At 43.9% G+C, this 23,852-nt stretch overlaps 1 protein-coding gene across 8 annotated transcripts in view; it reads right to left on the bottom strand.

Moving 5' to 3' along the window:
• The window catches only part of LOC119456537 (WW domain-containing adapter protein with coiled-coil homolog), a 214,299-nt gene that overhangs the window by 181,207 nt on the left and 9,240 nt on the right, over nt 1-23,852 (bottom strand). The gene's annotated exons all lie outside the window — the stretch shown is intronic.

Raw genomic sequence — 23,852 nt, 5'->3', positions numbered from 1 at the left:
CCTATGCTTCACCACCACATCTGATGCGTATGGCTCTTGCCAAGGGGAGCGAAGCGAACCAGCGCGAAGCACGGAGGTCGGGGCTTAGGTACATGCCACTTTAGCGGCTGCAGACCAACGGATAATGACATGTTACTGCAAATTTGTTGCTTTGTACGCTTCCCCATTACGAACTCTGTATCGGCCGCTGTGATCCCATTTGAACGGAAGTGAAATGCCGGTTCTCTCATAGTGCCCACTGCCATCAGCTAGGGACGAACAGAGCAAAGCGTGTACTGCTACGTAGTATCTAGGCGCCGTCCCCAAATTGATTTCTCATAACTCACATGCGCAACAGCGTTGGGCAAAGGTAGCGCAGCTCTCGCTTGTCTGCGCCATTGACAAAGCAGAAATGCGCAGCCCGGACAGCAGTTTTTACAGCAGAGAAACCTATAAACTGGATTAAATTATCAGAGGAAGGAAATAATGCACACACAAATTCACTCAGCTTTAAGAGATCATATAAATGTAGCATTCGGTGAGAAAAAAATTTAAGAAATACCTTCGCACAACAATTTTATTTATACTTGCTGTCACCATGGTCTCTGTTAGCTCTTTGTCACAATAAGGCAAGGGTGTGTGTGTGTGTGTTTTTTACATACACTGGCTATATGTGGAGGTAGTGTAGGAGGTCACCATTCTTTAATCGGTGCAGAAAAAGTAGCTCCGCCCACCTACACGCAGCCATATTTTATAGCTGAAGTGTAGCATGCAAATTACACTTTCTCCACCGCAGTTTCAATATGTGCAGAATCAGACGACAGACAAACAGGCTGGCATTGCAAACGCATGGCGCCATTCTGTCCGAGAGTGTCAGTGCTGTCGATATACATATTATGTGGCGACGACAGTGAACTCGTACATTGGCTTTGAGTATCAAGCAAAGGCACATACGCAGCCAGTTGGTGTAAGTCGGGCGAAGTGTGAAGGCAAGCGCTTTTTGTCTGCTAAAGGAGAAGACAACACACAGACTGCTCTTATTGGCTGCAATTCAGCCAGCCAAGTGCAGCCCATGTTTGATATTCCTTATTTATTTTATGACTTTGTAATTATTGCAAATGTGAAGCTCGAGACAAAGCAGTTTCATTTTTTTGCCACTGAATGCAAGTGATGGCCACCGTATCTCTATGGAGTTGTGTGCAGCCAGTTTAGCGAGTGCAGACTAGTGTCCATCTTTTGTGGCTCCTTATCCCACCAGTAGAGTAATAATTATGGCAGAACCCATCTCAGGATGAATATTGACGTTAATGTGATTAGCATAGAAGCAATGCAAATACGGTGTGCTTCATGGATGAGGTGTGTATGCAGTTGGGCTCCTCTCCGTCGCGCAATGCACGGAGACGCTGCACCATCTAACAGCACCGCCGCAATGTCCGCATGATAATATGTACAGATGAGGTTGCCTGAATATATATAGCACGAGCTCATTTGCACATAGCACCACAGAAATCTTTTTTTTTTTTTTTGTCATTGCAGAGCACCCAGTATCCACACCCAGTGACCCAAGTTGGTTCGATGGTTGGTTTTGAACCCAGTATCCTCAGCACAGCAGCCTAATGCTCTACCCATTAATTAGACCACAGCCTGCCCAGTGACCGAAATAAGAAGGGAAATGGTTAAAGTGCCCCTCACCAGGCCACATAGTATATTTTGGTTATATGCTAGAACTCCTTACGTGCCCTCTAAGCAGTGTTCAAATTTTAAGCAGAATTTTTAAAATTTAGTTCATTAATAGCAGAGATGGAAATATTTGAAGTGGCGCGAACCCATGATTTCAGGAGGCAAGGGTCACCACCAACATAGAGACTCTGTCCACTTGCCCCCGTCTAGCCCACGCAAGCGAATTTCCTTCCCTGCATTGTCCCATACCGGAGACGGAGGATCGCGTGACGGATACGCCACGAGCCTCGCCTTCTTTTCTTTCACGTTTTTGCCAGGTGGCGCACTTCGGGTTACAGTCTCGCGCGCGAGCTGTTGCATTTGGCTTGTTTTTTGAAGAGCACAATTTTGCGCGCTCTGCACGAGAACACCTGATTAGTAGTATAAATCAGTGCCACAACCACGAGCCCTGAGGCAGGCGCAAGAGAATGAAAGAGCATGATCGCGGCACTGAAACACTATAGAAAATCATTTTCTGCGCGTACGACTGCACGACATGAAGTACATCTCTTGTTAGGGCACGGAGTAAAATGAAGACTCGCAGACATTCGGTTCGTAAGTTCTATTATTTCTCTAAACTTCAAATCGTCAACTGAAGCAACAGATGAAACAAATAACTGATGTTGCTTTGAATAATTCTTGAAGTCACATGTCACTGTGAGTGAAGTCACAGCACTACAATTTACATAGGCGCACTTTTGCAATTGATGACTCTCCAGCTGGGAGCATGTCACCTGCGAAGAGTAGGGTGCATGGCGTTTGGTTTGATATTTCAGCTCTTTTCACAGTGCGTAGCGGTGTAATACTTGTCAGACACAATCGTTAGTGCGCATTGTATGCACTGCACTTGTAAGCTCAAAATGGCCAGACCTGGTGAGGGGCCCTTTAAAGAGAGTGTCATAAGTGTCCTAAGAATGCTAATCACATTATTACAATTGTATTTGTTACTCTTAGGTTGGAATACTGCAAGCTGCAAAGAATGGGAAGACCCTTATCAGTTCAGAGGCCGCAGCATCCATTAAGAAGGTTGGAAAAGATTACTGCATTGCTGCCATGCCATCAGGTCTTGTGCTTGCTATGAGAGAGCTGTCCAGTTAACTTGAACTCTTTGGTGGCTGGTCCGAGACCCAAGCTGATCTTGGCAACTCCAGAATCCGTTACTTATGCTGGCAACGCTGTCCAAATAAACGAAGATGGCTACAATATCTACGTCCATGGCGGCTCTTTCGCTTGGTGCTGTGCTCAGATTTCTCGTTTGCGACGTAGAATCCAGGTGTTTTTGTTGAAGCCGATTACCTTACTTAAATTTTATCGGTCTCAAGGATTTCAGTGACACAACTGCAGAAATCATTGTACTGTGTGTGCAGACGTGCGGCCTGCCTAGTGAGCCAAATCATAAACACAAAAAGCCTTTCAAGCGAGCAGCAGGTTAAAAAAGGAGTTTGTGCGTAGCGGGCCTCCAAAAGGTGCAAGCGCTTGTTCGCGGCATTGCATCACTGCTACAGGTACGATACTGGACATTTTTCAACCTTCATCGCATTGAGACTCATGTTGCACGTATATAACATAGCATCCCACAATATTTATGCTGTAACGTCTGTCATACTTTGAGAAGGTAAATATGGATATTGTGTACTGATAGCATGAGTCTGATAGCAAGAACTGTTCCCTGGTCAGTGCATCATGGGATAAAAACAAATGTGAGTTCAGTTTGTGAGTCGGGGTGCACCGTTCTCTTTAGAGGTAGGTCATCTATGTGACAAGATAGTCTGCGTATGATCACTGGCACTTATTAGTGCTCGCAGTACGCAGTGCTTGAGGTAGGGTCCAGGCTTGAGAGCACAGCAGAAACGCACCAGCCCGTAGGAATTCTCAAACCCCAGTGAAACGTGAGAAGTAAATAACAACCAATCGAACCAAGTTGCACTTCTTGCAATAGGTTTCCGAAATTTAGCGAGGCGTTTCTTTTGAGCAATGTCACTTGTATTAGTTACTGTAAATTCATGACTTTGAAACGAATCAAACCAGTTATAATGGAATTTGGCTGTGTGCATAGTGTTGGAAAGTAAACAAGCGGTGCTGTGGCCAGGCCGAATGCTCCGAATCTGGAACCAGCAATGTCTGTAGTTGCTTCTAAAATTCTTGCGAGCAAATCAACTGACAACTGATGGACCACGCTGAATGAGAAAACGGCATCTTTTGCTTACACCGTTAAACTAAAGCATGCTATCAAAACGATATGTAGCCTCGCAGCATAACATGTGTCAAGATCAACTTCAGACCTTCCGAGCTATAGTTATTGTTCCGCTACCGGTGGCTGCGAACAAAAGTACATTAGCGAGAATATTCCTGCTGCTTAAGGCATTAGTAACACTAAAGCTGGGGTAGAAAACTAAACTAACCAAACCAAGTTAAGTTTAAGCGTACATCACTAGTTTAATAAAGTGCCTGCCTAAACAAAGTACACTCTGCGATTTGAAGCGCCAGCAACGTACTTAAAGTATATAAAAGAAAAACAATGATCTACTCGCCGGGAATAAAGAAGTCGTCCCAAGTGAAGTGTTTCGAACAAACCAGCATAGTGTCAGCCACCTGTTTCCCAATGCGGAAGTTTCTTATCCATGTCGTTCTTTGTTGTGTATCGTCTGCTATTTTTGGGAAACGGTGAATTAATGAACTGCTGTCTTTCCAGCGCAATGACGCAATATAAGGTACACAGCAAAATTTTTTCAACATCCATCTTTTTTTTCTCTTTTTCGGGTTTGTGCATGGCGGCATCAGAACAATTTGAGAACTTCGTGGCAACGTTGCAGCGCACACGCTGTAATGTGAGAACCTGTGGCTGAACCTAGATGTCGGCAGGTTCTTGGTGCGGCCGCTAGGGAGCGAGCGTTTAGTTGGAGTTGCAAACAGAATAAGTTAGAACTGCCTACTTGGCTGGGTACCTTATGTGTGCTTGCGAAAAGAAGGCAAGGGCTTCTCGTTTTGCATAAGAATTGAGGATCTCATAACCATCTTTCTGCACTCCATCTGTAATAGGCACAGTTCTTGAGGAGGATCCTTTTGAGAATATGTTCTTGAAATGCCTTTATAAACACAGTGCAAGGCATGCAAGGCTCAGCTGCAGCTTAAGTCGCACTGTACAGGCTAAGTGAGAACGTTGACAAACTAAAGTACCCGAGGATGGAAATCACTGGAATTTGCAAACTGATATGTATCTTTATATAAAAAAAATGGAATGATTCCAGAAGAACTGCCAAAATTTGCAGCCATGTCAGCACTTCTTCCATACCTCTTTAATGGGCCCCCCACCAGGCCCCATTGCAAATTTTGGTCATCACTGGAAGTTGCAAGTGGTGTTCTACCAAACGAATTTTTCAGATTAGTTCATTTTGGAGGACGTAGAAGAAAGTGAATTGTCCTTTTACCACATTACCAGTAGGCAAGTGCGATTGCCAATAGACACTCTATTTGCCACAACTAACGTCTTCAAGCCACGTTCCTTCCGTTTTCTCCCATACCGCAGCCAAAGGATCGCATCTTGATGACCTGACGAGCCCCGCCTCCTTTTTTTTCTCTTCCTTTTTAACGAGATAGCGTTAAAGGCTCCGTGTCGCAGAAAATCCGGTGTCGGCAGCTAAGAAAATAATCCCGAACCACCTCAACCTCGCAGGCCCTCCGCGTGGCGCAGAGGCGCCAGTGAACTAATTGAACTTTTCAAAGTAAAATCCCTCAGGAAAATCGTAAAGTATGACTTAACCACCAACCTACAGACATGAGAGTGTCGGACTGTAATTTGAATATACGAGAAAACATAATTCTGTTATGAGGAAAATTAAACACAAACTCCTTTTCCAGCATTTCTACCATTCATACAGCGGTGCGCGCGCCCAGGTAGGTTACTTGCAAAAACGCCATCCAGATGGCGCTCGCCTCGGCAGCGGCGCACAGAGGCAAAGGTGTAGAAAAAAAGGTGCAGTTGCCGGGAAGCCCGACAAACATTCATGGATCTTTGAATGCTATCGTGTTCCACTTTTAAAGGCAAAGCTTAAGCCATTTCATAATTTGCAGACACAATCGACCATGTGATCTACCCTTGTTGGTTTGCAATGTGCAACCTCGTATATTTAGTGTCCATATATATGTAGTGTCCCTTTAAGGGTAGGTAAAAGAAAATACGTCGAGCTAGAGTGAAAGATCAGGCCCCCTTCTGTAATAACGAATACGTCCTTCTTAGCAAGAACAGAGTGAGAAAATGACGTAAATGGAAAATCGGAGCTGCACCACCTGTTGCGGACAATGGTACCTCTCATGTGACGTCAGCACTGGGCAATTTACAGAGAGCAGCATAGAGGGAGGTCAAGTGGAGATTACGTCAATTCTTCCATTCTGGCACAGTTGAGGAGGTTCAATGTGAGGACCAGCAGTGGGGCCTTCGGTGGCAATTTTTACACAACAAATGGACATGTTGGTACATAGAAATCCATGATGGATTTCTCGACAAGTAATATTTCGATCTAGCTCAACTTGATATTTCCCTTAGGTTCCCTTTAAGAAAGCCCTCAGAAACTTGGCAGGAAATGTCTGTAGAGAGACTTGTATGCCTGGCCCAAAAACTGTCAAATATTGTGCCTGCAATTTTGACAAGCGTATTGTTTATCCAAGCAAATTGCTCTCATTTTTCTGCAAATGAGGTCTCCCCCAACTAATTTACAATTAAAATCGCAATTCTGCAGTAAGTAAAAGCAGATTTGCACCGCTGGCACATTTCTCAATCGAGTGGCCATGCTGTTGCGACAACGAACTCACTAATAGAGAGGTATAGCTCAGCGAGTTTACGGGCCAGCGGAATGAGCGGGAGAGTGGAGACGGCAGTGAAGCGCCGCACGAAAGCAAGAGTAGCTCAGCAAGCCCTCGCTCGGTTGAGTGTGAGCTGAGCGCTTTGCTGCACCACCTGTTGAACAAGGTTGGAGTCTGCGTCAGCTCGCGGCCAAGCACTGGCTTCAGGTTTTCAGTCGCGGTCATCCACTTTAAATCGTCGCCATATAGCCTCGTTGCTGAAACCTTTTGCAGGATACAGAGGTCCTCTTCAGTGGTGAAACACCTCCAAGGCTTTTTCGCTTGCAGGGGAGCGAGCGCCACGTTTGAAGACAATGACAACGACATGCCACCGATCATGCTGGTGGTCACAATGTTTGTTTCGCAACAACGCTGGTTCACTGTGCGTGCTCCGCTGGGGTAAGGAAACCAGCAGAGCAAGTAGCCTGCTCCGTAAACACGCTGGCCGCCCCAGCATACCGTAAACCAGCTGAGCTACAACTCATTAATATGTAGTACAAGCATTGCTGCCCCTACACTTTAGTTAGCCACAGACTAATACTCACAATTAAGGTGACTTACTAATAGTACTCATGATTATTACTCACAATCAACTAACAAAGTATAATGTGACTCACTGATGAGCTCATGCGCACTATCATACCATGAACCGCTGCAATTATCTCCGGCCACTGTCCCAGACCCGTGGTGGCACGGCAACAACCCAGAATACTAAGCTTTCTAAACCAGCTCTAGGGCATACAGCATTTTTCCATCATTTATCACAGCTGGGAATGTGAGCAGTGAGAATGCAGTCAGCATTTTTGGCCTCCTTAGGCCACTTTGTGTCTATATCTATTTAGCCTCTTTTTCTCACTCTTCAATTTATAAAACGCCTTTAAAATTTCTCTGGTGCTGACAGGATTCAAACCCGCGTCACATGGCTTGCTAAAGCACAGCGGCCCGATACTTTAGCACTGCACCACAAATGCCAGCGGAAAGCAAGGAATTCATTCTCACCGTTAGCACACACCGACATGCCACTGATGCACTCTCGATGCAAAAAGGGGGGCTTCAGAGGATCAGAGTGATGTGTCCAGAGGATCATCATCAAGCATGACAGAGGAGCCCTACTGCATTACACAGCTCATACACGATGTGTTTTCGCAGTGGTAATACAGCGTGTTGCAACATTGCTTGAATGCTATCGCATTAACATCAACAGTCACCGTTAGATGGGTTCTGCCAGTTTTTTTTTTTTTTTTATTAGAAGACTTACATATTCACAGATACCGAATGCCACTTAAATATCCGTCAAAGATGTACTTAAATACTTTTAAGGCCAATATAAAATTAGTAACAATGACCATCCACAGTCGCAGTTAGCTCAAGGCTCAACATATGAGATATGCCTAGAGACACGCCCATCATTCATCAGACCAAGGCAACCACCACCAAGATTGGAATAAGAAGCTAGGAGAGACAAAAGAAAAACGCTTGCATAGGTCTAAGTCATATTAACGCATGCTTAAAGCATAAACATCACTTGGCACCATTTGAGAGACATGACTTAATAGCCTTCAAGGTTCTGAAGGCTATTCTGAACCGCTCTGGGTAGCCCAGTGGCTATGCCGTTGCCACAATTTTTCTTGCATCTGTACTGTCCTTTTATCTTTAATTTTTCACTTCACATATCTCTTGCCTATTATCTGGCATGCAAATGTCACGACCACATGCAATTTATAACAAGAGATATTATTTCAGCCCTGCTGTTTCTGTACCCTGCCCTGGTGGCTTAGTGGCTCTATGGTGCTGCACTGCTAAGCACGAGGTTGCTGGACCAAATCCCAGCTGCGGCAGCCGCATTCCGATGGGGGCGGAATGCAAAAACGCTCGTGTACCGTGCTTGAGTGCACGTTAAGGAACTCCAAATGGCCAAAATTAATCCAGAATCCCCCACTAAGGCATGACTTAAAATCAGACCGTGGCTTCAGCCTGTAAAACCCCAGAGTATAAATAATTTCTCATCTGCTGCGACAAAAGCAAACTGATAGCTGACATGTTTCAATGTTTTCACCCTTAGCTACCTATTCCTGAAAACAAAAAGCCATGATGACAACGAACCTAACGATGCAAATAAACATTCCTCATTGCAACAGAATCTTTCAGTGCTGTCGATACCTTTATCGCAATGCCTACACACACGAGTTGGAAAGAGACCTTCTGACATCAGTTATCGCATCAGTTTTAACTGTCATTCGCAGCAGTAGCACTATACAATCACCGCGTGCAGATGCATAGATTAAAAAGTATTTTAAATACACACGCACATTTTATGTTTAGCCCATTTTACGATTCCCCCATGCAGAGACTAAACTGTCTGGCTCTTTTCGGAGCCGGCCAATCGCGGCCCATAAGAGAAACCGTTGCAGTTGCCAGCTCACAAATGACCGTCTGCATGGCACTGCTTAAAAGGCCTTGCTGCTTTCCGTACGGTTTGAGCAGTCGGGTGCACTACACCCCACCCCATTGAAACACAAGTTGTGTCAAATATGACATGGTTCATACCACTACACTGTGCCACTATCGATACCATAGCCAATGGATGAAATTCACACTAGCTTCTCACCAGCGCCGGATCACGATGTCAATACACTGAAGTATTTTTAGCACCTAGCAGACTCACATATCAAGCCCAATATTCGTAATGGTAGAATTACATTTTTGTATAAAGAATGTGATAGATGCTCTACTTCGCCCCCAATTTTTTGTCAAGGTTAAAAATATTCTTAGGTAAAATAAAAAGTTATAACCTACAACAGTTACGCAAAATTGCCGTCTGCAAATTTAAAAAAAAAAGGTTTTCAGTAATAGGTCAAAGTGGTAATAGTATATAAACTCCTCTGCACGACATATTTTTACTTGTGTGCATAAAGTTATAAGAAGCCTCACAGCATCGGAAGATTTTTTGCGGGAAAAAAAAAATCACTCATACCATTACTTCTCAGTTTGAGATAAAATGCCATGATTTTTTTTAGCTGAGTCAGAGGTGGTCGAAAAAACACCTGGTACACGAGATAGAAAGAGAGGGGGGTTGAGTGGGGGAGGCAAAGAAGCAAAAGTTCTTAAATTTGCAACTTGACACATTCAAATTAGCAGAGCGTTTATGAAACCATAGTGCACTTAAACCATTGGAGCTCCGATCGTTCACATTCCTTAATTACTCAGGTCACACTTCCTGCATTGTGCACCTGCTATGTTGCTTCTTAATTTAAAATACTGTGGCAAAATTTTGTGCAAGAACTGAAGGCCGACCCACATGGAGCGAACTTTCCTGAAGAACTTTTGGTAGCGAGTACCGGTGCAGCGACAGTGGCATGCCTTCGTCGTGCTGCACACATGCAACGAAAAACAGGCCGCCGCCGCCATGATTTCAGTGTTGCTAAAAGCATTGTGGTTCATTACACAATAAAATGATTACACAATAAAATGATTACACAAATGATTACACAATAAATTACACAAAACAAAAACAGTTTTGTTTTTACAGACGAACCTTTATCATTTAGTGGCGACATCAAGAACTTATTGTTTAGCTTTCATGTTAATTTAAAAATTCTAACTTTTTTTTAAAATCAGAACCTAGACTGCAGAAGGCAGAAAAATCACTCAAGTTGCTCACATTGTGCAGTGGTAATCGTAATCGGATGTAGTGGTGGCAAAGTTCCATGCACGTGAACAATCCCATAATATTGGTCGCATCTGGATGGCTGTTATTAACCTGTCATTATACGCGACGCATGCAGCTTTCGTGGCCATATTCATTTTATGGCTAGACTGCGTCAAATTTTGGCTGCCCAAAGTCGGATGCAGTCGAGCCCTGATTGGTCTGCACTGCCTGCCTGCATTCGCCACCGGCTGACAATATGAAGCGCCGCTTGATCAGCGACTAACAGCTACGTTTTGGCTGGCAGCCTCCGGGCGGACGCCATCCGACGGCATCTGCCTGCTTTTTTGCCGGAAGATCGCTCCACGTGGGTTGGCCTTTCGACAGTCTATACAATGCAAATATCCCTCACTTTCAATGAGCCGCTGATCGACTTGGCATCTTTCTTCACTATAGAGATCTTTGAATGGAACTCAAAATTAAGAAAAATGAAATCTGGGGGTTTTGCGTGCCAAAACCACAATATAGTTACGAGGCACGCCATAGTGTCTTCACACCGATTTGGACCATCTGAGGTTTTTTAACGTGCACCCAATGCAGGGTACATGGGTGTTTTCGCATTTCGCCCCCATTAAAATATGGCCGCCTCAGCTGGAATTTGATCCCGCGACCTCAGGGGCTTAGCAGCGTAATGCCAAAGCCACTATGCCACCACGACTGGTATGGAACTCGAAGTGGCTTTGTGGCCAGTCAGCACTCTCAGTAATCCTAATCGCGCGACGCGACACTTATCATTAATTGATCACACTCGAGAATAAATGATGCCAGCAAAGCTAATAAGAGCTACTTTTTGAGTTAGAAGATGTCTTTGTCAAAATTACGGCATCAAATTGTCGTCATCATGCTTGACACATTCTTGACACAGTTCTTGACACATTCAAATAAGCAGAGACCTTCTGGCATCAGTTATCACATCAGTTTTTTTCACAGCAGTTGCACTATACAATCATCGCGCGCAGATGCATAGAGCGATGGAACTAGTTCAGCTAAGTTCATCAAAACCGAAGACGCCTTGACTTCATTCACGAAAGTGCTCGCTGCCTTCATTTTGATTCGAGCGTTGCTTGTCCTTCTAGGGACAAGTTTCACCTTCCGTACAACGCAACAATATCAATGTCAAAGCCATCATTCAGCGCTGCCTTACATGAAGTGGTTCAGGTGATAACAGTCACAAGCCAGCAGTCATAAGCCAGTCATGCCAAAGGCCAAAATTTAGGGAGAATAAACATTCAGACACACTAGAAAAAAAGTTGTCTTCTTAGCTGCAATTTCTTGCTGCTAAGCAGCCGCTAAGTTGAAGACACTCGTCAAGGGGCTTTTCAAAGTTGAATTCCCCATTGTAATGGTGTCAATCACCTTCCAGCATAATCCACACAGCATTCTAGCATGTCCAGCTAAGGCCAAAAATACTCATCACATTGAAGCCAAATGGTTGAAACTTACTTTACTGCAGGCATTTCTAGAACCTAAAGGGTCAAAAATGGACCCATAATGGTGGTGCGAGCCAACTAGCAAAAGAACAAAAAGTGGTAAGGATTCGTCGTTTGATCTGCCTTCATCTAGCTCCACAACCACGATGGTAATTTAAACAAGCTTGCTGTTGGTGGCTGGGGACACGCCACATTGCATTGCTTAGCGACGCTCTGAAAAGAAAATATCTAGGATAGTTTCCCGATAGAGTGGCAGAGCCTCGATGCAAAGATTGGTACATAAATTAAAATGTTCAAAGGTCACCCCCAACCGTAGTTACAAGGAATTCAAAGAGTGCATTTATTTTGAAGGAGTTTGAAGCATCCTTGAGTTTCTTTTTCCATGTTCAAGGGTTTACGAACCCTGCTCAAGTCTCATTCCCCCCCAAGAAGCGTTGCCAGCACACTGCTTTGATCAAAAGTTATTGACTCTTTGACAGCACTGTAGATGGTGTTCCATGCTTCTTTTCAAGAAGCCACAACTAGCTTTAGACCAGCAAAACATGGCCACGTCCAAGCAGGCACTGGCTGCTGAAGAGCTCAAACTTTTTTAAGGCAAGAAAATTGTGGAACAGGGAGGCAGAAAACACCCAGAGAACACTGTGGCAACAAGACGCTATAACTAGTTACCACCATAACAATGCACCAGACGTGCAAGAGCAATGGAACTAGTTCAGCCAAGTGCATCAAAACCGAAGAAGCCTTGACTTGATTCATGACAGTGCTCTCTGCCTGCATTTCGATTCGAGTGTTGCTTGTCCTTCTAGGGGCAAACTTCACCTTCCCTACAGCGCAACAACATCAATGTCAAAGCCATCATTCAGCGCTGCCTTACATGAAGTGGTTCAGGCGATAACAGTCATAAGCAAGCAGCAGTGCTTTCTGCTTGCAACTGACAGCAAGCCCAGCACCAAGACAGCTTTCTCATGCCACTGCCATTTTCCAGGTGTCCTTGCTATAAGGACCGAGCCCAGCCCAGCGCGACTTTCAAAATAAGGATGTTAATTAAAGGGACACTAAAGGCACATACTAAGTCGACGTGGACTGTTCAAATACCTTTCCAGAAACTTCAAAATGCTTGTTTTGTACCAAGAAATGACTTAGTTTACGAGGAAATTGCACCTGAAGGGCCCGAATACATTTATCGCAATTCAAATCTCCCGCCACCCAACCGGGGAGTGGTGACGTTGCATACGCCATCACCGCCCTTTGCTGCCGTCGGTAAAACGGCACCCGACAGAGACGGTACAATTTTTTGTACAAAACGCAAGTGCACGACCATGGAGAAACCAAGCCAAGACAGAGTGGTGGATTCACCGCTGCAGCTGCTTTTGGTCAAGTGACGTGAACCATCCAGGCATCCCGCAACATCACACAGAAGTGAAATTATCTGCTCCTTGCAGTTTGTGCAAGTTTCATGAGCCAGCAAAACCAACGCAGCACTACGCGATAACGAAACTACTGAAACACGAAAGCGCGAAATGAGGAGTGCCTTCATCATCAGGCAAGTACTTGAATGTCCCTTTGGAGTCTCTAATCGTGTCCTGCATTTACCTCAATTTCTCGACTACTAAGGCTCTGTTCGCGATAATATTGACGACTTAAGAGATTCTTGAGCACTAATCTATCAATTTAGCTTGACTCGATATTTTAATTTAGTGTCCCTTTCAAAATGACCACATGATGGAAGAGCAGATGACATGCAAACATGCAGTAGGAAATGACACTGAAGCAGACGACAAAAGACACGGCCCATGTGCGATGCCACCTAATGGCTAAAGAAAAAGAACGAGGCTAATAAATTGTTTTAACTTTCATGCACAAGTTTTGCAATGCAGATTATATGTTGCAAAAGTAAATTAGTATATAACCAGAAATGTCCCCAAACAAAGCACAAATTCACGCAATCCTTCTCCAAGGCTGCGCTCGCTCATCTGTGCCCTCCCTTGTGTTCTCAGAGACATAGGAGGCGAAGCAAACCTTAGGTAATTCACCACAGAGCTCTGCTCCTTTGAAACTTTCTCAAGGTGGATAGAGATGGAGCCACAACGAGTCAGATCAGAAGCAACAAGAATTTTTCCACTCTGTCGATTTCTAGCAAAGATAGCACTTGCGCGCTGCAGGAAAGCCATGCACAGTGGGCATAACTGCCGTGACCCACCGACGACCGCAGTCAACGTGTTAACGAAACAGCCATGTTCACACAGTACACTGCAGCTGCCCGCTCAATGTGAAAATTTGCAGTGATAACTAGCAAACACATTATGAACTGAACATATTTATCAAGTTGCTATGTTCAATAAAACAAACAAATACCCCGGCCAAGACAGCTAACAACATGTTCATACACAAACCACATTTCTGTACTCAACTCAAAAATAAACTAGCAGAGCAGCAGAACCTACGGGGCGCGCGAGCCAGAAGCAAACAAGTAGATGGTGCCAGCCAGCGAAATATCAATGCCGCTGTCCTTGAAAGAACGGAACAGATGACGTGGCAAGCAAGTGGTGCTCTTGATCATCCACAATAGTGTTTGTCACAATGGATGTGTACAAGTAATTAGCATATGTGCAGTGCCGTTGACAATGCTGGTGGAGGGGAATTTCCTTGGAAATATCATGCAGGTCCCGCATACTGTGGCACCTGCATGATATTTCATGCAGGTGCCACATGCATTTCTGAGCATTCTGATCACGGTTACCTGCATTTCATGCAGGTGACCGCGATCAGAATGTGTCGGTGGAAAAAAAATCCAATTATTACGAGAAGGCCTGCAGACCAACCTTCAATTTATTGCAAGTTTTCTGATATTTTTGGATATTTGGGCCTTCTTGTGCAGAGATATAGCTGAAAGCTTTTTAGCCGACTCACTCCTTATGCAATGCAATCACTATAAATGAAAAATTAAGTAGTTCCCAAGCTAAAGCTTTCAAAGTAAGCAAAAGGTGCGTGTCACCACTAATCTTTCATTTCTGCATGCTTTCTGCATCACCAAGCCCCTAATACTTCCTTGTTGTTACTCACACTAATATATTGCCACACTTGCCGTTTTGGTGATGGCAATAGCCTCAGTGTTTCAGCAAGTGCTCATTGTTAATGGCCAAATCATGCATCCAGAGCGTAAAAAAAAATCACAGAGCACACTGTCAGGTGCCCAAATTTTGTCGTGATGCATTAGTACACCCATAAGACGAGTGGTGGTGGTGGTGGTAACATGCATACCTGCCAACCTAGCAATATAAAAATTCGGGTGACCGCCGCACAAGGGGGGGGGGGGGGGGGATCAAAAAAAATTTTGACACCATGCGAAACGGTGCACGTGGTACAGAGTCCACACTTGTCACCTCTCCGCGAAGTGACAAAGCACGGAAACTCAGTCGTGTATCATCATAAAGCGCCATCTATCGCTCTAACTAAACTCTGGGAAACAAACAGTAGTTTGGCATTCCGCACTTCCTGCGACAACCTGACAAAGCCAAAAGCGTAGCGCACTCACAATCCTATAACAACTGAATTGCTAAAGCGTGAGCCAGGCAGAGCCATGCCAATCCAGAAAATCCAATATGGCAGCACCCGTCGGTTGCTCGCATTCGTGGTAGTGCCAGCGGCCGTTACCACAACTCGAGGTGCATGCTGGTGACTAACTGCTCCCGCGCTGCTTTCTCGCATGGTTATATTACAGGGTGTAATATAATTATAGCGATAGTGCGTTAAAAAAAAAAGCTGTGCTGTGGCAATTACTTTTCAGAAGATTTGAGGTCGCATCCGTACAATCGGGAGATGTGGGTAAAATTCGGGAGGCTCCCGGAAAATTCGGGAGAGTTGGCAGGTATGAACATGTCTTAACAATTCAGCATGTCCAACTTTTCAGCATCCAAAACTTGGGCCTGCGACAGTACAACACGAGGCCATATTGTGGTGCTCCTCTGCCAATACTGTGGTAATTAAAGTCGCTGCAAATGGTAACAATAGCTTAAACAACTTTGACCAGTCTTCATTTGTAACAACAGGCCTTTAACCCACTAACTGTTAGGAAATATTTTTATGGCTTGATATGAAAAACTGCAAAGTTGACAATGCAGACCAGCATACAAATAGGCACCATATTGTATGCATGCCCCTTGTGAATTTCTCAAAAACTCGGGACAGATGCAAGCTTCCATCCATCCAGATTTTTCACACAACTGCACAAACCCCATGTCATCATCAACACAAGTGCTGCAACACCAGCTTGCCCAGTTCTCCATAATGTACGATTTATGAATGTCCTGTCAACACACGCACCTATACTCTTTACCGTTGTCTTTCTTAAGTAAATGCAGACAGCAAGGGTGACCCTGGTATATCATGGTGGAAAAAAGCATGCTTAAAATGTAAAGCTTTATTGTCGTGCTCCCTATATTCCTGAAAGGTGTACCAGGTAAAAAGGACATCACCTGGGGACGTATTCTGCGACAATAACTTTCGGCAACAGTGTCGCCGAGGTATCGCCATTAGGCATTGGCTAGTTGAGCAAAATCGGATGAGCTGATTAGCTGGTTGAGTACTACATCCGATTTTGCCCAACCAGCCAGTCAGCGCGCACGGCTGATGGCCAAAACGTGGGCAAGGCGATAGTATCGCCGAAGTATCATCGCAGAATACATCCCCATGTCTACATAGCAGTGATCTTAATCATGTTTCTAAAGAACTAAGCTCACAAGAGCATCATAAAAAAAATTCAGAGCCCTTCCACTACTGTGAAGATGAAAGCTAGCGAAGCTGTGACTATGGTGGGTATGCTGTAGTGAATATTGCTATAGTGAATTTATATATTGTCACTATTGACTATATTGAGCGTCTTCAGGATGTTCGTCAAAGAGCAAGGACACCGGCGTCTTGTTTTCGCCCGGCGCGATGGCCAAGTAATGTGTTTGCTGCACCAAGTCCGCCCCATCACCATAGACTAGTGTACGAGTCACAGCGTTCATAGCCACGGCACACTGCACGACACCGTCAGGATCGTGGAAGATGTGGTTAAACAAGCGTTCGTCTTATAGTGAGTCCAAAGAATAATCTCTCATAACAGCGCTAGCATGATCTCTACGTCACGAGACAAAGGGGCAGAGCGATTGGGAGGACGTGCCGCCGCCAAGTATCGCGACACTTGTGAAAGAAGCATCGGCGCTGGCGAGGAGTATATCAATGGGCCATCCATCATCTGTTTTCACACCTGTGCATTCATAAGCTTGACCGCAAAAATGCTGATCTTGAAAATAGATCCCGCAGGAACAACTTGATTATTTACGGTTTCAAAGAACCATCAGATGAAACTTCTGAGGCATTGTTAGCTTCTGTAACGGACTTGCTGTCTTCCAAGCTTAGTATCCAATGTGAGTCCATTGAACGCTGCCACAGACTTGGCACACGAAGTAATGAAAAGAAGCGGCCTGTAATCTTCAAGTTGCTGGACTTCAGAGCTAAGCTTGAAATACTTGGAAATGCCAGAAAACTGAAAGGATCTAATATATACATGAACGAAGACTTTTCTGCACGTGTATGGCAAATCCCCAAGGATTTGTGGGATCACTCAGTTGGTATCCGTAAGCAAGCAGGCAAATATAGATTACAGTATGATTCATCGATAGTCGACAATGTTCGCAAAACAATCGTTCAGGCTCCTCATGCCACCGTTTCTAGGCGCACAGAGTGACTTGATAATGAACAGAAACTTACACTTTTGAACATAAATTCTCTACGCTTGCTTAACAAGGTTGATTTCAATTGGCTAGCAGAATGTCACAATCCGTCAGTAATCTGCGTAACTGAAACATGGCTAAACAACTCCATATCGGATTCTGAAATTTTGCCTCCAGCTTATTCGGTCGTAAGAAACGACAGGTGACTTTAAAGGTCCCCAGGGGGCCTAGCTCTCTTTATTAAAAAAGGCACTGAATTTTTAGTACTCCCAGAACTTCCGAATGCCGAGTCTGTTTGGTGCCGGATAAAGGTTTCCGGTATTGTGACAGTAGTTGGCGCTGTTTATCGACCGCCTGGTTCTGAAAATGTAATTTCCCATATTACAGAATACATAGCCCAAAACAGAATTTATACTCGTAAAATGATCATTACAAGTGATTTAAATACTCCTTGTATTGATCGGGCCTTATTAACTTCAACAGGTCGAGGAAAGGCAGTTTGTGACTCCCCGATTATTATGGCTGTTTCATTTTATTTAACAAGTGGTTGAACGTCCAACTACAGTAAACTCTGTTCTTAACCTTGTTTTTATTAATGAACAACTGCTATAGTACGGTTTTGAGTGTGACATAGTTGATTGTTTATCAGATCACAAGGGTGTTTTAGTACAAATTAACGTGGTCTGCAAAATTTGTAACCCGAAATTCAACGTTGTTACCGACTTCGCCGATGCTAACGATCATGATATTGTTGAACTGTTAGAATCCTCCTTTGGTGATTTCGTGGCAAGCAGTGAAACATGCAATGTTGATGCTTTGTTAGAACAGTTTTATAATATAGTGCATACCTGTGTGCTGCAGTTTGTTCCACAAAAGTGTGTAAAACATAACCCGAAGCATCAATGGTACACACGTGACATAATCCAGCTCATACGACGCATTAAACACATGCACAAGCGTAACCGCCTTCGCAGCGAAAGTCACGATTCACTCCTTTTCTCGCTCAAGTCTGAACTAAAGACAAAGATGATAGAAGCTAAAAACGTTTACTTTAACACGACATTAACAAAGTTCATGAAAGAAAACCCATCGAAATTTCGGTAAACAATACTTCCCTCCTACAACAAAAAGACGCAACGACCGGTATCTTACAGTAATTTTCAATAAATCGCTGGACATCCCAGTATCCCAATCATCCCAGTATTTAAATCTGGCGATAAACAACTAACAGCTAATTACCAGATCAATATCTCTTATTTCCACTTGCTGCAAGCTTCTTGAACCCATTATTCATAAGCACATGGTTTAGTATCTAACCTGTCACAATCTACTATCCGAAAACCAGCATGGCTTTCTAAACGGTTTTTCCACTGTCAAGCAGCTCATTCAATTTACGCATGGCATAGCTTCTGCACTCAATAACCGCGATCAAATGGACGCAATTTTTATTGATTATTCAAACACATTTGACTAAGTCTGCAATAAAAAGCTTTTGTGTAAACTGCGTGCAATATTCAATGGGTCTAAATTATTAGACTGGATTACTGACTATTCCCCCTTTACAATTAAGAACTCAATTCGTCACTTTTAATCGCGCACAGTGTTCATCAGTCACAGTCACGTCAGGCGTGCCTCAGGGTTCGGTGCTTGGACCTCTGTTATATGCAATTTACATTAATGATGTAGTAAATGTTACTAGTAACACCGCCATCAAGTTGCGTCTCTATGTTGATTGACTGTGTCCTATACCGCACTAATGCTAATGAGCAACAGGAATTAAACTATGTTTTTTCATTGTTTGTGAATGGAGTAACACTTCGCAAATGAAAATTAATTTCACTGAAACAGTCGCAATGACCTTTGGTAACAAAAAGAAGTCACTGCATTTCTCTTACAATGCCAATGGTAGTTACTTGTCCCATGTTAATGACTTCAAATACCTGGGTGTGATTTTTTCACATAATTTAAAATGACGTGCTCACATTAATCACACCTCTGGGAAAGCACTTCAGAAACTGGATTACCTTAAAAAACTTTAAAAAATGCAACAAAGGAATGTAAACTAACTGCTTACAAATCACTAGTTCGCCCAATGCTGGAATACGCGTCAACTGTTTGGTCCCCTCACTGTGCTTGCGATATTGACCTTTTGGAATCAGTTCAGGAAAAAGCAATCAAATTCATCTACGGTCGTTATGAACGCAACTTTTCACCTTCATCACATGCTCACATCTCATCATTGCAGACTTTCAAACATAGGCGCACACGGGAAAGAATCGTCTTGCTTCACAAGATCATTCACACGTCATCCGGCATTCAGGCACCCTTCTCTTTTAGATCTCCTAGCGCATGCGCAACCCGACATAGCCATGCACTAAACATCGTTCCTTTCAAGACACCTATAGACTGTTTTAAATTTTATTTTTTTCCACTCACAGTTGAAATATGGAACAACTTGAATGGTTCACTACGTGCATTGGCTTTTGCAGAGTTCATTGAGCAATTACCTAACCATATCGCCTGTTAATCTGTTTGTATAATCTTAGTGTTTGTTCTTTTGTATGAACTAAAATCTTGCACCCACTCCTGCTATGTCTCAAAATAGAGACAGCAGTATTTGTAAATAAAAAAAAAATTTTTTAATAAAAAGAACTTGTGAAAAAGTCAGTTTCGCCCAAAAGGCCAAGCACCAATTGTGATAGCAAATTAGTAGAGAGCTATACGGAGCAAGCATAGTAGTTTTATCGGCTGTATAAACTTGGAACACATTCGCTTACTAAGTGAACTAACAAGCATGGTGTCAGCGCGCACAAGCAATCATGAATAGATCACACTCGATGACCACACACAACCACTGTGAAAACACTGGCGTGAGCAAGCGCGCCAGCAGCAGCGAGCGAAGGCTCGTGCGGTCTATCGCTTCAACGGAAACTGAGCGGCGAAAGCACAGCGCATACAAAGCTAGGAGCCGTGTTGCAGAACACTTTCAAGATACAGTGCGCGCGACCGCCTGCCGCCGTGCAATGTACAAGTACGCAGTTGTTCACAGAGCAGAAGCTGCACCCCCTCCCTCCCACGCTGCCTTCCCGCTTTCCTCCTTTCGCCTGCGAGATTCCAGTTGCCCTTGCGCCCTGTCGCAACATACGCATTTGGTGCCGCAGCTAAACGACGCCTCCCCTCCCTCTCTCCCATCCCCCCACGGCCTTTCACGCGAAGGAGATGTCGTGTTTGCTCTCCGCCGTGCATTCTCTCTCCGGAAAGCGCGCGTCCCTCGCGCGCTTTCACTTGCACATACATCATACAGCGCGCGGCAATGATTTTATCGTCGTTGGACTTTATATGGAACCTCACGGCGACGGTAGAAATGAGCTTGGGAGTGTCCATACAATTGCTATCGCAATAAAAGGCACAGATGCACTATTGTGTGAGGAGAGGCAAGCGCAGGAAGATGAAGCATGTGATTTTAGGGCAGTAACACTGGCGTGGTAGGTGTAGCTAGAGAATAAATATGCAGGCACGGTTCTGGAACATTTCTAACATGTTAAGTTAGCTTAGCGAGGATCAAAAATGAAACTAGCATACTCAAGCTTAGGTTGGACAAGTGCCATATAGGTGAGTAGCTTGACAGAAAGTGATGCAAAGGGTAGTTTACAGCTTAAGTAGCCTAGTACACGATCTGCAGAACTGCTGATTTGGATAATACGCTTGAACCAAGTAAGATCGCAAGAAAGTTGTATGCCAAGGTATTTAACTGAGTCCGTATCGTAAAGATGTGTAGTTTTGGCAACAGTTTTGTTAGTATTTAGACACAAGTGAGTTATCGCACCATTCCTGTATTGTTCTGTAGGGTAGAGACATTGTAAGTATTAAATACAATGCAATCATCAGCAATGAGTGTTAGATTGAACACACAGGGGTTAGTCATTAATATGGCTAAGGCGTCTTGGTTCCGCTGCACCCTCCTCCTTGCACTCTCTTCGCTATCGCCGTTTTTCACCGCGCTTTGCACTCCGCATTCGCCCTTTCATTCTTTGCTGTGCTCATTCGCTCGGTTACACCGAGCGACAACGTCGACACTCAACTCGGGATTGGGCACCTACGAGCTGTGCTCTATAACAAACTGCTGCCATTTTCCATCTAAGTTAACTTGAGCAAAAGGGGATGGTAAGGGACTTCATTAAAAACTCTCTCAAAGTCGAGAAATAAAGCATCAACAGTAATGTCAAAGTGCGAGAGAACGTCTTTTAAAAGAAGAGCAAGTTAGATTTCGTAAGTGGTCATGACAGAGTCCATGTTGATGCGGATGAAAAAAGTTCACAGATGATTAAAATGGCTGTTAACATTTCTACATTTGAACTAAGCACAAGTAATTTACCCTATGCTTTCCTTGGATTCATTGCCTGCTGGCTTCATATGATTGTGACAAACAAAAATTGGGCCCCGCGGTTCCCCTTCTCATTCACTCAGTAGAAAATATTCGATATGTTAGATTCACCTCTTCATTTTAAATGAACATAATCTATTCTAGGACTTCCAGTGCAAGCAGCGAAAGTACCAATCAATGAAAATTTCATTTCTAACAGAGACCAAAATAACATAAGCTAGACAACGACTGATTTTCCGGACACCCGATTTTTCGCACATGCCCGAGAACGCCTTCGTGGCACCGCGAAGAGTCATTGTATATGAACATTTAAAATTTCGGACGCAAAAACACCTTCGCCGTCTGATTTTCTGGACTTTTTGCAATATAACTGCGGGTCTGAAACAGCAATAATCGAATCCACCACCACCACCGCCATTTTGATTATCTCGCCGCCTCAAACACAGATCCGTCGGCAGCCGTAGCCACCACAGTGTCAACGCTAAGCCTACCGACTTCCGACGTTCACTACCAAGCTTCTGGCTGTTTGCAGCCATGTTTTTCATTGAAACAACTCGCCGCTGTTGGCAATGGCGTCGACTCCGCCTTGGTAATCCTCACCAATGGCTTCAAAACTTGAAAAGCATGGCGAATTGCATAATGCCGGTTTTCGAAAGTAAGCTTCGCCTTAATACAGAAGTGTTACACAGTGAAGCATACGCAAAGTATTACGGTAAAGCATACCAAGAGTGAGAAGGGGCAACTGTCATAGGATACGATATGTATTCCTAAATTATACAAGCGTGCACCCACCGTCTCCTACCCCAGTACGAGCACTGATGCGCCTAGCAAGTGTACCAGCAGGCCTTTGGAGCTATTTCGAACATGCCTGTGACGATTTGAGCCCTTGGAGGCAGTACAAGCGTGCACTCATTTTTTCGGACCGCCCAATTTTTCGGACGTTCTCACGGCCCTTAGGGAGTCCGAAAAATCGTACGTTGACTGAAGCTTACAAAAAAATGTATGATAAGCAAGCGTGCAGCTATTTTTTTTTAGTATTTCATCTCATCGTCATTTTTTAATGAAAGCTTCATAGATATGGCACCCATGTATAGTAGCCATTAAGTTATTAGAATCAAGCATTAAATGTGATGCATTAACATAAAAGATGAACATCTTGACTGCAAAAGCACAGACAATGCAAAATTTTAGTGTACTGATGATGGTCTCATCTGTGATTAAATTGCAGTTACAGGTGGCACTGCGATAGAAGCAATATCAGAGCAGCTCAGAATGGTTGAGAATCCCTCTCCTTGAACCAATGACATGATAAATGTCAATGTGGTAAGTACCCCTTACAAATGTCTTCCAGTTCAAGCTTGTAATTTATTTACAAACTTTGATAGAGTAGTACCAGGGAGGGTATTGTCCAGTGCTTCATTATTTTTGCGGACTGAATCATCACACTGTTTACACTGAGCACGATCGTTTACATGCATTTCATGGTGCAGGAATTAATGTGGTTTTCTTGGCTGTGGGTCTGCTTTCTACAGCTAGCCATTGCTGTTAACTGGTACCACTTGTACTGCCAATGGCAAAACATTTTCACACCTCGGCTACTTGTATTACAGGTGACAATTTGAAAGGTGGTTTGCTGCATGCATTCACGAGACTGCCAGGTGTGCGAATGAGTGTTCATCAAAGAGCCCACTCAAGCTGAGGTTAATTGTCATCGCACCACTTCTATGGACAAAAACAACTCGTCATCCACTACAACCACTTGGATGCTATTCAACTTAGGTGTTGCAAAAGCTTTCATTGCATGCTATATACAATGCCTGACATCAGCAGAGCATGGGCTGCAGTGCCCTGAAAGATCATCGCAGGGGAAACTAGACGTAAAAATATCAACGAGATATCTTCAAAGCACAGACGAAAACAAAAAAAGAACATGGAGTAGACAAAGAGCACTGCCAATGTTTACCAACTGGAAGTGCAAAGTTGGATAAGGCCAGTGACACTGAATTTTTGTGTCCTTCCAAATATGCTTGATGCTATGATGCTATGCTACAGGGCCCACTCGATGCAATCTCAACAGT

The sequence above is a fragment of the Dermacentor silvarum genome, chromosome 1 (assembly GCF_013339745.2).
Source record: "Dermacentor silvarum isolate Dsil-2018 chromosome 1, BIME_Dsil_1.4, whole genome shotgun sequence".
NCBI lineage: Eukaryota > Metazoa > Arthropoda > Arachnida > Ixodida > Ixodidae > Dermacentor > Dermacentor silvarum.
Note: the sequence above shows the minus strand (reverse complement) of the source record. Positions and strands in the feature narration are given on the sequence as shown.